The 13164-nt window shown below is 44.6% G+C and overlaps 1 long non-coding RNA gene across 1 annotated transcript; it reads right to left on the reverse strand.

Annotated features, from left to right (window-relative positions):
• Positions 1–271: 271 nt before the first annotated feature.
• LOC146862592 (uncharacterized) lies at positions 272–12840 on the reverse strand. Its single transcript, XR_014978489.1, has 3 exons — positions 12713–12840; positions 7662–7743; positions 272–407 (listed from the first exon to the last, which is right to left on the reverse strand). It is a non-coding gene; the product is annotated as an uncharacterized LOC146862592 (long non-coding RNA).
• Positions 12841–13164: the final 324 nt, after the last annotated feature.

Raw genomic sequence — 13164 nt, forward strand, 5'->3', positions numbered from 1 at the left:
TGAAATGTAGATGTATACTTACACTCAGGTAAAGAAGTTGGCAATAACATCTTGACGTACGTCAACTTCTTCCTCTTCACCACTGTCATATTCATTTTCCATTTTAGCATCCTCACCCGGTGGCTTTTCATGCTCTCCATCCTCTGCGATGTATGGGATGTGCCTTCGCAAGGCGATGTTGTGCAACGTGCAGCAGGCCATAGTGATTTGGCACACCTTATCGGGTGAGTAGAGGAGGGCTCCACCGGGCTTGTCCAGACAGTGAAATCTGGCATTCAGGAGCCCAAAAGACTGCTCAACTGGCCTTCGTGTTCTTCCATGGGCCTCATTGAAGCGGACTTCCCCTGGCGTTGTTGTACTCCTCAGAGGTGCCAATAACCATGGTCAGCTAGGATAAGCTGAATCCTCTAAATGGAAATGGAAAATTTAGGCAAAATAAGTAACACAATTACAGGTGATTCACCTTGTCATTACCCGAACAGTGTCATGTCTGATTGTATTTACCAGTAAGTCAGACCCTCTCAGGTCCAAGTTGGGTCATTTACTGGGGTATGCTGCTGTTCCGTAGTACAGAGGAATCATGGCAGATCCAGGGAAATGGGCACTAAGACTTGAGATGTACAAATCAGGTAAGCAGACAGCTTGCACATTGATTGAATGGAAGTGCTTCCATTTGCAGTATACTTGTCCCCTGGTGCTTGGTGACACTAAGGCAATATGTGTACCATTTATTGCTCCAACCACATGTGGCAGGCGACCCAAGAACTGTGATGTGTCTTATTGACCCAAGAACTTCATGTAGCACACCACTGAAAGTTGGTTGTGACATTCCACCAGATACTGCCTCAGTGTATTGGAATGATCCTGTGGCCACAAAATGAAGTATTGATATGACTTTGACAATTGGTGTAATAGCTGTGGGATTTCTGTTGCGTGTTAGAAGAGCAGGCTCCAGCTGATGACAAATCCAGTATAGTTTCCCCATTCAATCTGAACTTTTTTTTATAATATCCCTTTCCTCCATGGTGGCATGGCCTGGAAATGGGCGGTTCACTCTCACAGACTTCAAATGTATACAATTGAAAAAAAGTTATGTCATTGTCAAAAAATGTCCCACTTATGCATTTATGCTCATTCACACAAATGTCATGGTGTGCACAATATATATGTGCTTTGACTACATTTTGTTAAATGTAAAAATTGTGTTTATCACTTTTTTACATCTGAATGTCCATTTTTGGATTTTAAAATCAAATCAAAAAATAATTTTGAAAATAATACATTTATAATGTATTATTTATATATCATTTTTAAAAATGTTATTTGCTTAAAATAGTAGCATCAACGGGGGTGTTAACACAGCCCGACTCTCGCATGTCACAGCACTAACCCACTACAAATAAATGTAGTTTTTTAACAAACATTAGTGTCCTTCGGTTTTTACATGTGGAAAGAAAGTAGCCTTGTTTTTGAGTGGTGGTGACGCACTTAGTCACCAAAGCAATATTTGAAGACCTAAAATGGCTGCTGCCTAACCTCACCATCAGGGCATTTGTACGCGCACGTCCGCAGCAGACCTTGATTCCCTAGTGGATGTTGTACTCCACAACTGACACAGCCATAGACTAACATGTGTGACGTTGAGGACAACTGTTCCCAAAAGCACATGCTTCTCAAGGTACCTGCACTCAGCTAGGGACATATGAAAATACATTCTAATTTATTTACAACTGTACATGTAAATGTTTACGGTAGCTATCAAATGAAATTGATGTTTGCTATGTGTATGGTGCCACAAGACCCTCAGCCTAGGCCAGGGGTCTCAAAACAGCAGTTTGGGAGCTACCAGTAGCTCGCAGACCCCTCAAAAGTGGCACACAGCTTTGACGTAAGTCATTAGATGGGCACAAGGTCAGTTTTCCAAATGAAAGTTAAGGGAAGGCTGTGTTCATGTGACATCATGATCAGCATGCTGTAGAAATCAGGGCCTGACAATGAGCAATGCTCAGTCAGAATAATTTGAAGTGCAGAGAAATGTTCAGCCAAACACTTCTTATCGTGGAACATTTTTCTGCACTTTCAAACATGTCACATCTAAAAAAGGGCTGTGTCTTGCATTATTACTGATGGCACAGTGAATACTGGCCACTGGGAGGAAGTGGGCTGCAGTCAGACAGTGCAGACAGTGAGTCTGTGAGGTAAATCCTTGTGGCACAAGACACACCTTTTCCCATATGTGGTACTGTTATATGATTGACACAAATAAACAATTGCATGTCCATTTGAATTGGGGAAATGTTATGGTGCAGAGAAAAATTCTATCAAACACTCCTTAACATGGAACCATTTTCTGCACCTTCACATTCTCCCCAAAACAAATAGACATACAAATGTATGTTTGTGTCACCCATGTAACAGTACTACACATGGGAAGAAGTGTGTCCTGTGCCACAAGATTTTACCACACAGACTGTGTCATCCGTAAAATGATAGCCCATCTATAGGTTCACATGTACAATCATCCCCAAAGAGCACACTCTCATTGACACTCATGTCAGCCCTTTCAGAGTTCCCTTAGCTATAGTATGTACTTCCAACCAGAGTATTTAGCTCTATGGCCTTCAGGCATCAAGTCAATGAAGCTGGCCATGATGGGGTCTGCTAAGAATGTACACGTTGCTTGGCTGTGAATAGCTCACAATGTTTTGCAGTTATCAGAAGTAGCTCACACCATTGAAAATGTAGGTGACTCTGGCCTACATGATGTCACTGTGCTGGATTCGTGAGTGTAGTAAGTGACAAGGAATGAGGATAATCAACAGGTTACTACAAAAGTGTACATTTAGATTTTTTTGGGGTCAGAATGTGAAGATGTACATGTGGTATGTTCACTTATGAGTCATGCTTGGGATAGTGTAGAGAAATTGTGTGACATCACTTTGGACAAGCAAAAAGTCACAAACCCATTCTTTATGCTTTCTTTGCTTGTATTGATACAGGTCAACCCCTGTCAGAAGAGGGACATCTGGAAGGCCATCGCCAGGAAGGTGCAGACCCTGGGGGTCTACAAGCAGTGCAGCATTCACTGCAGGAAGAAGTGAGAGGAGCATCTATGACTCTGAACCTGAAAGTCAGCGAAGTCCAGCTCAGGCAGTCCTCCCAAGGTGGGAAGCACATGCACCACACACTGACCTCCCGCACCCCAATGGCCCGCATTTTTGCGGTATCCTAACAAGCACTTGATGGGCAGTTGAGAGCCCAACAGCAGCAGCATCAACGGGGTACGTTGTAGTGTGCGTTGAACATGTTAACTATTTTTAGTTACAGCAACTATTTTTGGCATCTACTGGAATGTTGACACATGTCCAACGAAGAAGAGTTTTTGAAGCTGCAAGTTTGGCACACGGTGTATGATGAAATGTTTAGTACACAAATTTGTGGAAAAGGATACCACCTATTTTGTATTCACTACCAATGGACTGGTTTCTGCAGACACATGCCTGCCTAAGCAACATTTACACATTAGCGTTTGTTTGAATGTAAAAGGGACAGTTGTACTTAACCAGCCACTACTTCTTAATGCATCAGGTGTGATGATCCTTTCCTATTGTGAATGATCTAGGCTTATTATCATTGCATATTATGCATGATTGCATAATATGCAATCATGATACAGTGGATATTCCAGACCTCACCTTGATAAGTTGGTTTCATACACACACAAGAGTGAGCAAGTGAGCCAGATTCTCTAATGCCATCAGATTCCATGGCTAGATTGTAGGCTCTATACATATCTAAAATGTGCTGAGAATCATAAATACATGTTATTTCCTATTACAAGTGACAGTTTTGCATTATGTCTTACTCCTTCACAAGTGTGGATGTAAGCCAGTCTGGTTTCTCATACAATTCTGTGAGAGGCATAAACATTTAAGAACACAGGCAGCAATGTGTACACATTGGTGACGCAGTAACAGATAAATAAAGCCATTGATCATTGGCCTTTCTTGTGTCCAGAAGATAGATCTATGATGGAGTCAAAGGGAACACTTACAAGGCATTTTTGGTGCTGGAATTTTCCATCACACGTATATTGTTCTTTTCTAACAAGGAAACACCGAATCTGGCCCAAATTATGACTCATTAGTCAAAAGTAAAAATCTATCAAGTGTATAATGCTGCATATTGTGAGTTACTTTGTGTCTTAGAAGTGATCAGGATATATGTATCAGTGTGTGTACTATTTACTGTGATGTTTTACCAATTTCCAACTAAAGTGCAAGCCACCATATATTGTGACAACGGTTTTTACACTAGTAAACATTTTAACACTCATGATGAGAGATTTAGGAGTCAAATGTGAAAATGTTTATGGTATGTACTGGAGTGTATTAGCAGTGTATCAAGGCCTATGCCTTTACTTATGCTGTGGATGTAAAATGACAATTCAGCCTACAGTTTGTTACAAATAAATCTTCTACAGCATAGGTATCGACATTGTGCGTGCGCCATTGCTAAGCTATTTTAGTACAGGATACATATAGTCATTTAGACATTTGACATATATTTGAGTTACTTGGAGTAGGTGCTAGCATTCTGAAAGGCCCACCCAAAGCACAGAGGCTTTCAGTGCATACACATTTTGGTACAAAATTGCAGTATTTGTTGATAAACATTGATACATGTATACCCTTTTTGTGAATAGAAATGATGCATAGTTTTTGGGCTTTTAAAAACACTGTTCAAAGGTATTTTAGGTTGATATCCTTATGCTGAACTAAGTTCATTATTCTATGCAATGAAGGGCAAACATTCAGAGGTGTTGGACTGTACCTGTAGAAATGTAATGGATAGGTGAGAGACAAGATCATCCATGATACAGGAGCTATCATGTGTAATGACCAACCTGTGACCAAATAGTTTCACAAAATGTTGCCTGCGTGCATTTGATTATGATAATGTCTAAACAAAGTTGGAGCGCCTGAATCAGGTGTAATGTAAAATCTTGTTAAACGTATTGTGATCTAAATTTATGATTAGTTCCATTTACATAGATACAATGATCTACTGTATATGTCTTCACAGCATCTTTGGCAGAAGGCGAAGGAGAGCGTGGCCAACAAGGCGGGGAAGCAGCCAGCTACTGCGGTTCCAGTTTTGCCAACACCAGCAACATTGAGGGACCTAGTCTCACGGAGGGTGATTGCTGTGGAGGACTCCAGCTCTAGTTCATCTTTTTCGGAGGCCTCGACTAGTGAGAATCCCCTAGTGGTGGCGGAACCACAAGGAAGTTTTACACCTGCATCCTTGTCCGCCATCTCGAGTCCCACCTCCGCCCTCCCTGTTACGACCCCCATTTGGCCGGCCCGCACTACAAAAAGAGTGCAGTCTCCTTTGCCCCGGCAACTCACCACCTGCCCCTGCACTCAGTGAGGAGGCTGTTGGGCTCCTGCGCATGAACGCTATAGGGTAGACTGCCCTGCTGAATGTCGTCCAGGGGCTTAGCACCCAGATTCAGCAAATATCAGCTTTCCTGGAATGCATTCACAGTGGTATTTCTGCCCTACAGCAGTCGTTCCGCCTCTGGCCTCCTCCCTGACTGCAGCCTTTCAACCTGCCCAATCTCCTGCCTCACCTCCCATACCTTCCTCATCCTCATTTCTCAAGCCCAGCCCTGTCCAAAGCACACGCAAACATTTGCATGCAGACACTTCAACGGACCAAAGCAGGACACACACAAACAAAGAAAAGGATACAGAGGCACACTGAAGAACATGCATGCACCACACCCACCACAGACACACTCACCACCCCGTCCACTGACACACCCACTGACAGCACACCCACCACCACAGACATACTCACCACCCCTTCCACTGACACACCCACTGACAGCGCACCATCTCCACAGACACACTCACCACTCCACCACGGAGATCCACTGACAGTGCACCCACCACCACAGACACATCCCTCGCACCAACCACCAGCACACTGACAGACACCACACAAAACACCACACACACATGCACCACCCCCTGTACCTCCACACCACGCACCCATTAGGAAGCAGACCTCGGAAAAACAAACACCAATGCTCAGCCACACAACACTCACCTAGCAAACAACAGACCACAAAACACTCAGTACATACACCAGACCCACAGGCACCTGCACCCTCAACACATATGAAAGACATACCCACTCCCTCTCCCTCCCAAACCTCACCCCCTCCTGAACCTCCCACCCATTTTCCTGAGAAGATATCCTCATTACCCTTCCCCTGATGCCCTCCACGCCCCAATCCCCGACTTCACAAATTTAAAAAAAACCTCCCCCTCGTGAGACTACCACTAAAAAATAGAAACCCACCCTTCCAAAAGCAAAACCCACTCCTTCCCCTCCCAAACCCGAAAGTGCCGGTAAAAAAAAGAAAGGCTCCCCTGACAAAACCCAACCACCCCCCTTCCCCTCCCAAACCCAAACGTTCCCCTGACAAGCCCCCCGCCCCGCCCTTCCCCTCCCAACCCTAAAAGCACTGGTAATAAAAAAAGGAAAAAAGCTTCCCAGACAAATTCCAACCCCCTCAGCTCCCAAGCCCAACCCCCTCTACTGACCCCACACCACCCCCTCCCATGTAAGACCTAGAGTTGCCTTCTCTGCCACATAGATGCCCTTCCTGAGGAGGTTCCCATGGTAGTACCTTGGGAGGCAAGTTGTTGTGCGAGTGCACAGGAGTGCAAGAGACACTTACTGACACTTATTTACTTTGGATTGGTAGCTTGCTGATTAAATTTGAGATAATTATCTCAGTTTTGCAAATAAATATATATTTGTTTTCATCAAGTTTGTTGTGTCAATAATGTTAATTCACAATTGTTTGATTTCTAGCAATGTTTCTAACTCAAATGTGAAGTACTTCTTTTTCTTTATCATGGTGCCCATGTAATCTTGCTAGATTAGTTAATGTGTAGTTAGTTAAGTGCATACACAGTTTATCATAGTATGTGATGGCCATTTGATGTAGGTTCACCCTTTCATCCTAGTTAGGCCACTTGTAACAACTAATTGATGTTAAACATTTGTTTTTCTAAATGTGTTGCCGTAGGTGTGTTTATTTGACCTTGATTCCTGCTCAGTCTGAGCACATATGCATTACATCCTATTAAGTATTGTGACTATTGAATTTGGATATTGTACAGGACTTGTAGTAGACAAAGTCTAAAGTTCCATGGATGTATATGTTGGATGCTCCCAAATTGTAACTAACACAGATTTTAATGCTAATGAATACTGTAAATAAGGTAATAAGGTTCCAGCTTGTGTAGTGCAATTTGTACATCGTGTTACATTGCTCTTCCCGCAATGTGTGTTGCATATGTTTATGATGTTACAGTGTTTTTACTTTTTTTTAAAACACACCTGTATGTATTTTTTTGGGTTTGTTATCCTTTTTGTGCAAGTGTAGATTTGTTTGAAGGCAGCCTACACCAACTATATATATATCCAATGTGCTGATTTAGTTGTGCTTCTATCAACATTTCAGACATATGCATTGTACATTGGTATGCTATCACTTGTAAGTATGATTTTCTGAAACAAGATTACAGCACTTCAGTTCTGTGGCAATTGAAAAGGTAACAGGTAAAGGTGTTGCTTACCGTCGATTCTGTCCGTGACGGTGTTTATTTTCGTCATCGATCACCAGGATCAGAGGCACCAACTGGTAGATCGGGTTCATAGCTGTGAATGAGAGTAAATGTGAGTAAAAGTGAGTTTGTGCCTTATATCGGTTCCGAACCGCTAACTCAGGTGTGGCGGCTTGACCTCCACAGTCACATCGGTGGGAAGGCACATGGTGATTGGCCGGGTGTGAATGTGGAGGTACACCCTTCGACAGCTGCTTTTGCGCATTCGACGCAGGTGAACATCCCCGGCGGAGTAGGCAGGACCACGACAATCTTTACTCCGTGAAACCACAAGCACTTTATTAGAGTGGGCATACCACCAGGTAGCCAGGCGGGAAGACTGCCAAAAAAGGCCAACATCCAAATCAGACTTTTAGGGTCTGCCCTTTTAAGGAAGTTCTTAGGGATCCTGGGGGGGAGGCTGCAGCACTTCTGCAGCTCCCCCACACTCTGGCATTCATTTGTAGTGGCTCCACTGTCCTAGGGCCACCACAACAGCAAAAATGGCTTTGTCCATTTCAAGCCCCAGGGCATTATGGGGTGCTCTCTCTGGAGCATAAATACATTATTGGCAGCTCTGGCTGCTTCCTTTTGATGTACCACGCAACCTCTCAAGACTCACCCTTTGTTTCTCTTTTAGTCTTATTGTTGGTGATGCTGTGTCCCACCCGAGCACCCCTGTGTGTCTCCCACATTGGGGGCAGCCCAGGGAGTCCTCTCCTGGCTGCCACGCTCACTCCCGTGCAGCAGCCTCTCTCCTGCTGCTGAAAGTTGGCCGCTCTGTTCTCCCCTGCCAGGTTGTGCCAGCTGGGTGCTTGTGATGGTGGTGGGGATGCTCACTCCCTCCAGACACAGGCACAGGGAGCGAAGCAGGACCACCAAGGATGTGGAGAGTGCGGCAGCATTCCCCAATCCTTCTCTAGGCTGTCGGAGGCCAGGAGCTCACATCCCTGGCCCTGCCTCTCTCTTTCTCCTTTTGGGGAGCATGACGGCGATTTCCTGTACTCTTAAGGCATCAGGGGCCCCAAGCCTTGTGAGCTCTGGGGAGGAGGCCCCACATATGCCCCTTCCAGGGTGGGAACATTGTCCAGGCTCCGGGTGGCATCCCCTGGGCCTTGGCCCACCCGAGGGGAATAAACTCTTCCAGAGGCGGAGCTTCACTGGCTCCGGGCCTGCACTGGGGGGATCAAATCCTTTGTCCTGCAATATCCCTGGCCCTGTTGGGCTGTTTTAATTAGTGATGGGCGGAATTTGCGTAGTTGCGCTATCCAAACTCCGTGAAACGGTAAAAAATCCACGCGAACACGCAGAAATTCCGCGAACACGTGGAATTGCTTGTTCGCGATGCTTTTTTCCTGTTCGCGATCGCTGTTTGCATGCTCGGGGGGGAATATCTCGCGAACACGCATTTTGAAAACGCGAACAAGCAAAGAATTCTGCGAAGCCGCAACACGCAAAATTTTGGGAAATTCCGCGTTCTATGCGGAAGGCGAAATTACCCAAATTCTGCAATTTCCGCAAGCGGAATGGAATTTACCACCAAGGCCTAGTTTTAATCCATGTTTGGATAATTTTGCTCCTGATGGTGAGCCCTAGCAACATGGAGCACTCTACTTAGGCCACCTGGCCTCTTAGTTAGCGAACTTAGTCAGGGGCTGGTTCCACTGAATCCCTGCACCAGCCTTTCTGCTTTCTCTCTTCTGGGGCTCCTCGCCTCCTTGGTGCAGAAGTTCAGTTCTTACCCAAACTAGTCCTTGTGAGTTGTAAGGAGACCAGCTTCCCTGGTCCTGGGGAGAGCCCCACTCATCCTAGGGACAACTGTAGTCAGAGTCCATACTCCAGATGGATATCGGAGGATTCTTCTTTCCAGTGGTCTATGACTCCCACCTCCAGCCCCTGTGCTCAGCAGATAAACACAAACCAGAGAGAGCTCTCCCCCTTCTGTAAGACATTTTCAGTGGGGGCAGAAAGTTCTGGAAGCCAGGCACCTCTGGGCAATCCTGGGATGCCACATCACTTCTTCACCCCTGTCCCAAACCTCCTGCACAGCCTGCTGGACAATTCAAAATGGTGTCACCCAGGAGCCACTTATCACACCTCCTTGGGGGTTCTCAGCTCCACCCCTCACTGCCATAACTGCCAGGGCCTTTCTCACCAAAACATCAAAGGAAAGTGTGTTTGCTCTAGAGATCTTGGCTCCCTCCTTTGTTTAGTGGGCTTGGGCTGGTCCATCAAGAGTGACAGGTAATTGATTGATGCAGGACCTTCATGCTCACCCCTTTGTTCCTCAAGAGCTGGGTGAAGCACTGTTTCTGCTGCTGGAGAGAAATCTAATTAACTTGGCGCAGAAGGGTGACAAAAGGCCTAGGCTCTGATCCAGAGCTGAGCGAGAGAACTATGACAATACTGACTGACCTATAAGCTGTACAGATATCTTCTTGGAACTCTCGGATTTGCATTTGGAAAACAGGCGCCACACCATTTTGATACGTCACTAGTCTCTATAGGCTGAAGGGAAGTGAAACTGCCCAGTAAGGCAGTTTTCCCCGCAAGTGTATAATAGAGGGTCATTGCCGACAAGACAGTAACCCACACTGATCTCCCCTATGAGTGTCCACTAATATTACGAGGCCTACCCCAGGTCAATATCAAATCCTGCAGAGCACCCTCTGCACCAGCTTACCTATGCACAGCTACCAGGCTGAGTGCAACAGTACTCTCACACGTGCAGGCCTCACACTTGTGCATACTCATGTGCACACATGCTCACATATAACCAGCCAAGTGCCCCTTACCCATGGTGCGTCGCAGCAGTCTTATCTTAAAAGGCAGACACTGGCAGTCCATTTACGATCAATTTACTGTGGATGTTCCTACAGACTACTGAGTGATCAGGTGTGGAAGTGCATTCCTCTCCTTTTAAATAAACCTCTTTACCCTCTCTCGGGCACCTGTATATAAATGGAAATGACCAAACTTCATGCAGGGAAGCAGTACCCAATGGTTCGTATCTGCCTAGGGCATAATGTTTCATACATGAACTGAACTTAAACAATGGAAAGGGTAAGGTGATTAAACCGTGGATATGCCACACAGCTGAGTTCGATTTGGCCACAGCGAAAGGTAAAGGTTCCAACTTTTCAATATGCAGTATTGAGTATGTTGCATCCTTCATGGACATGAACTGTTGTTTATCAGTCAGATTAAAGGGCAGGAATAAAGATGATGTGTTCATGTAGTCCCAGGGAACTTTCTCAGCCTTCAATGTTTGTAAAGTCCATGCAAACTGCATTATAGAACGTAATTGATTTTGATCATGGTATAAAACAGACATATCATCCTGTACAATATCCACAACAGATGAAACAATATTATCTAATGTGTAAATTCTGGGCGAAAGGGTGTTAATTCTGGTATCGATGACAGCTAGCACTTTATCTAAATTGGCTTGATCAATAGCCCTTAATCTGGAAGCAGCCTCATTTGAGATAATTTCCAAACTTCGTTGTAAACAGCATACATCCATCTTTTGGACCTGCCACCCACAGGACCCTTAACAAAATCATTCATATCCACTTTGTCGTTCAATTTTGATAAATGAAGTTTAACAGATGCCAAGGTGGAATGTTGCAGCCAGTTCTGACATAACTTCCCTACAGAATAGATAGTAATTGAATGGGAAGATTCAAATTGGGGGTCCACTCTAACCTGTGTATATCCAGGGTATAGACCCGGAAAACGATGTTGACAGGAATCTGAGCTCTTCTGCCATATTAACCACCCTTCAGGGTCTAGGTTTGAAATGTTGAAGGATGTATTAGTAATGAATGACTGCAACGCATCAAGGGACAGATCTGTGTGATTATTCCATTTTGGATAAGCGCCCAGATCAGGAATAGAGGGGGAATTTATCTTTTTAGAAGTAGCCAATCTAAGGCAGGTGGTTTGATAAATGGTAGAATTCAAAAACAGCATGTGGTTTGGAATAAGGCATGCACGATGTAGTGCCTTGATGCCTTGTACCTGCCAAGCTTTAGAACCCCAAACAGATTTAAGATCAATGGTATTTTTCCACAGCTCATAGCCCCCTATAGCTAAGTTATCCATAAAGGATTTCGAATATAATAATTTAGTGTGGGTCAGTCTGACTTTGGAAGCTGACTCAGCAGCCAACTTAAAATAAAAGGCATCAGGTTTAGATACACTGAAGTCAGTAAAATATGTAAATTTGCTCAAGAGAGTTTTGGAGCTGCCTTCAATTGGTGCTGGACAATGTTCCCATTGTGTATAATTGACACGATTTCTAAATGTATTTGCTTTATGTAGGAAATGATTGCCATAGTGTTGGTAGCAAAACAACTCGCCATAATTTGCTGTCTCTAAATACAAATCTTCAGCATCAAAAGCAGCATAATATTTCAAATCAGAAAAAAGAGCCTCTACGGCTTGGACATCCCAATCATCAGAGCGTATGTTTTGTTTCACAACATCCCCCATAGAAACACGAAGTACATTGGGGACATTAATCACCTCTGTGGGACCATGAATTTGAAATTTAACAGCATCCCATACAATCCCATCCAACACAGGCCAGGCAGTAATAGTAACCACAAAAGTCTGGTCCCTTTTCATAATGTGTGATGAGGAGTGGGGTGCCAAAGTTCCATCAATGAATCTAATTGTAAATTTAAACCAAGCTGCAAAAATAGAAATTTTCGATGGGGCATTGGAAGTCACAGAGTTAGTGTCAAATGAAACATGTGACTGGTCAACTGCACTTGAATGTAAACCAGGCAACAACACATCTGTGGGATAAGTATACTCAGTATCTTCAATTGGACCACCAGCCGGTGTAGGCAATAAATGATTAGTAACTGTATGCATCTCAATGGCAATGTCAGGCCTGTTGGTGGTTGCTGGAGCCAAAACAGAATTTCTCAGCATTGCTGGACAATAGACCGCTGGAGTCATACTAAGAAGAATCGGCCACTTGTTGTAGTTTGACATTGTCAATGGAGATGTACCTGTTATCCTTGTAACCAGGAAGTGGAGGTAAAATGACTGTTTGTGTACCCTGCACGCCAAGCACTGGTACTGGAGCACGATAAGAGGGGCCGAACTCCTTCTTCTTCTCCTCTTTCACATGGACCAGGTCACCAACTCGAGGTAGCCAGCCAACTACCGGAATCTGAAGCGCAGCATCAGTTGTGGAGGGCAAGTGTTCCTTTGCAAGACTGTCTCTGGTCTCTTGTAGATTCTGTAATACAGCAGAGTGATCATCTATGTCAAAGGGTGCGGCTGACACCGCCATGTCTAGACCATCAAGGTTCGGGACAAACATCTTGATGCCAAAGAGCATTTCGTATGGGGTCCACCCACCCAGAGACCTTCTAGGGAGATTATTAAGTGCACATTGAACGCTATACAAATTGACCAACCAGTTCCTGCCAGTACCTAAAACCCTAGCTGTCAGGGA

This window comes from Triturus cristatus, chromosome 2_2, assembly GCF_964204655.1.
Source record: "Triturus cristatus chromosome 2_2, aTriCri1.1, whole genome shotgun sequence".
Classification (NCBI taxonomy): Eukaryota; Metazoa; Chordata; class Amphibia; order Caudata; family Salamandridae; genus Triturus; species Triturus cristatus.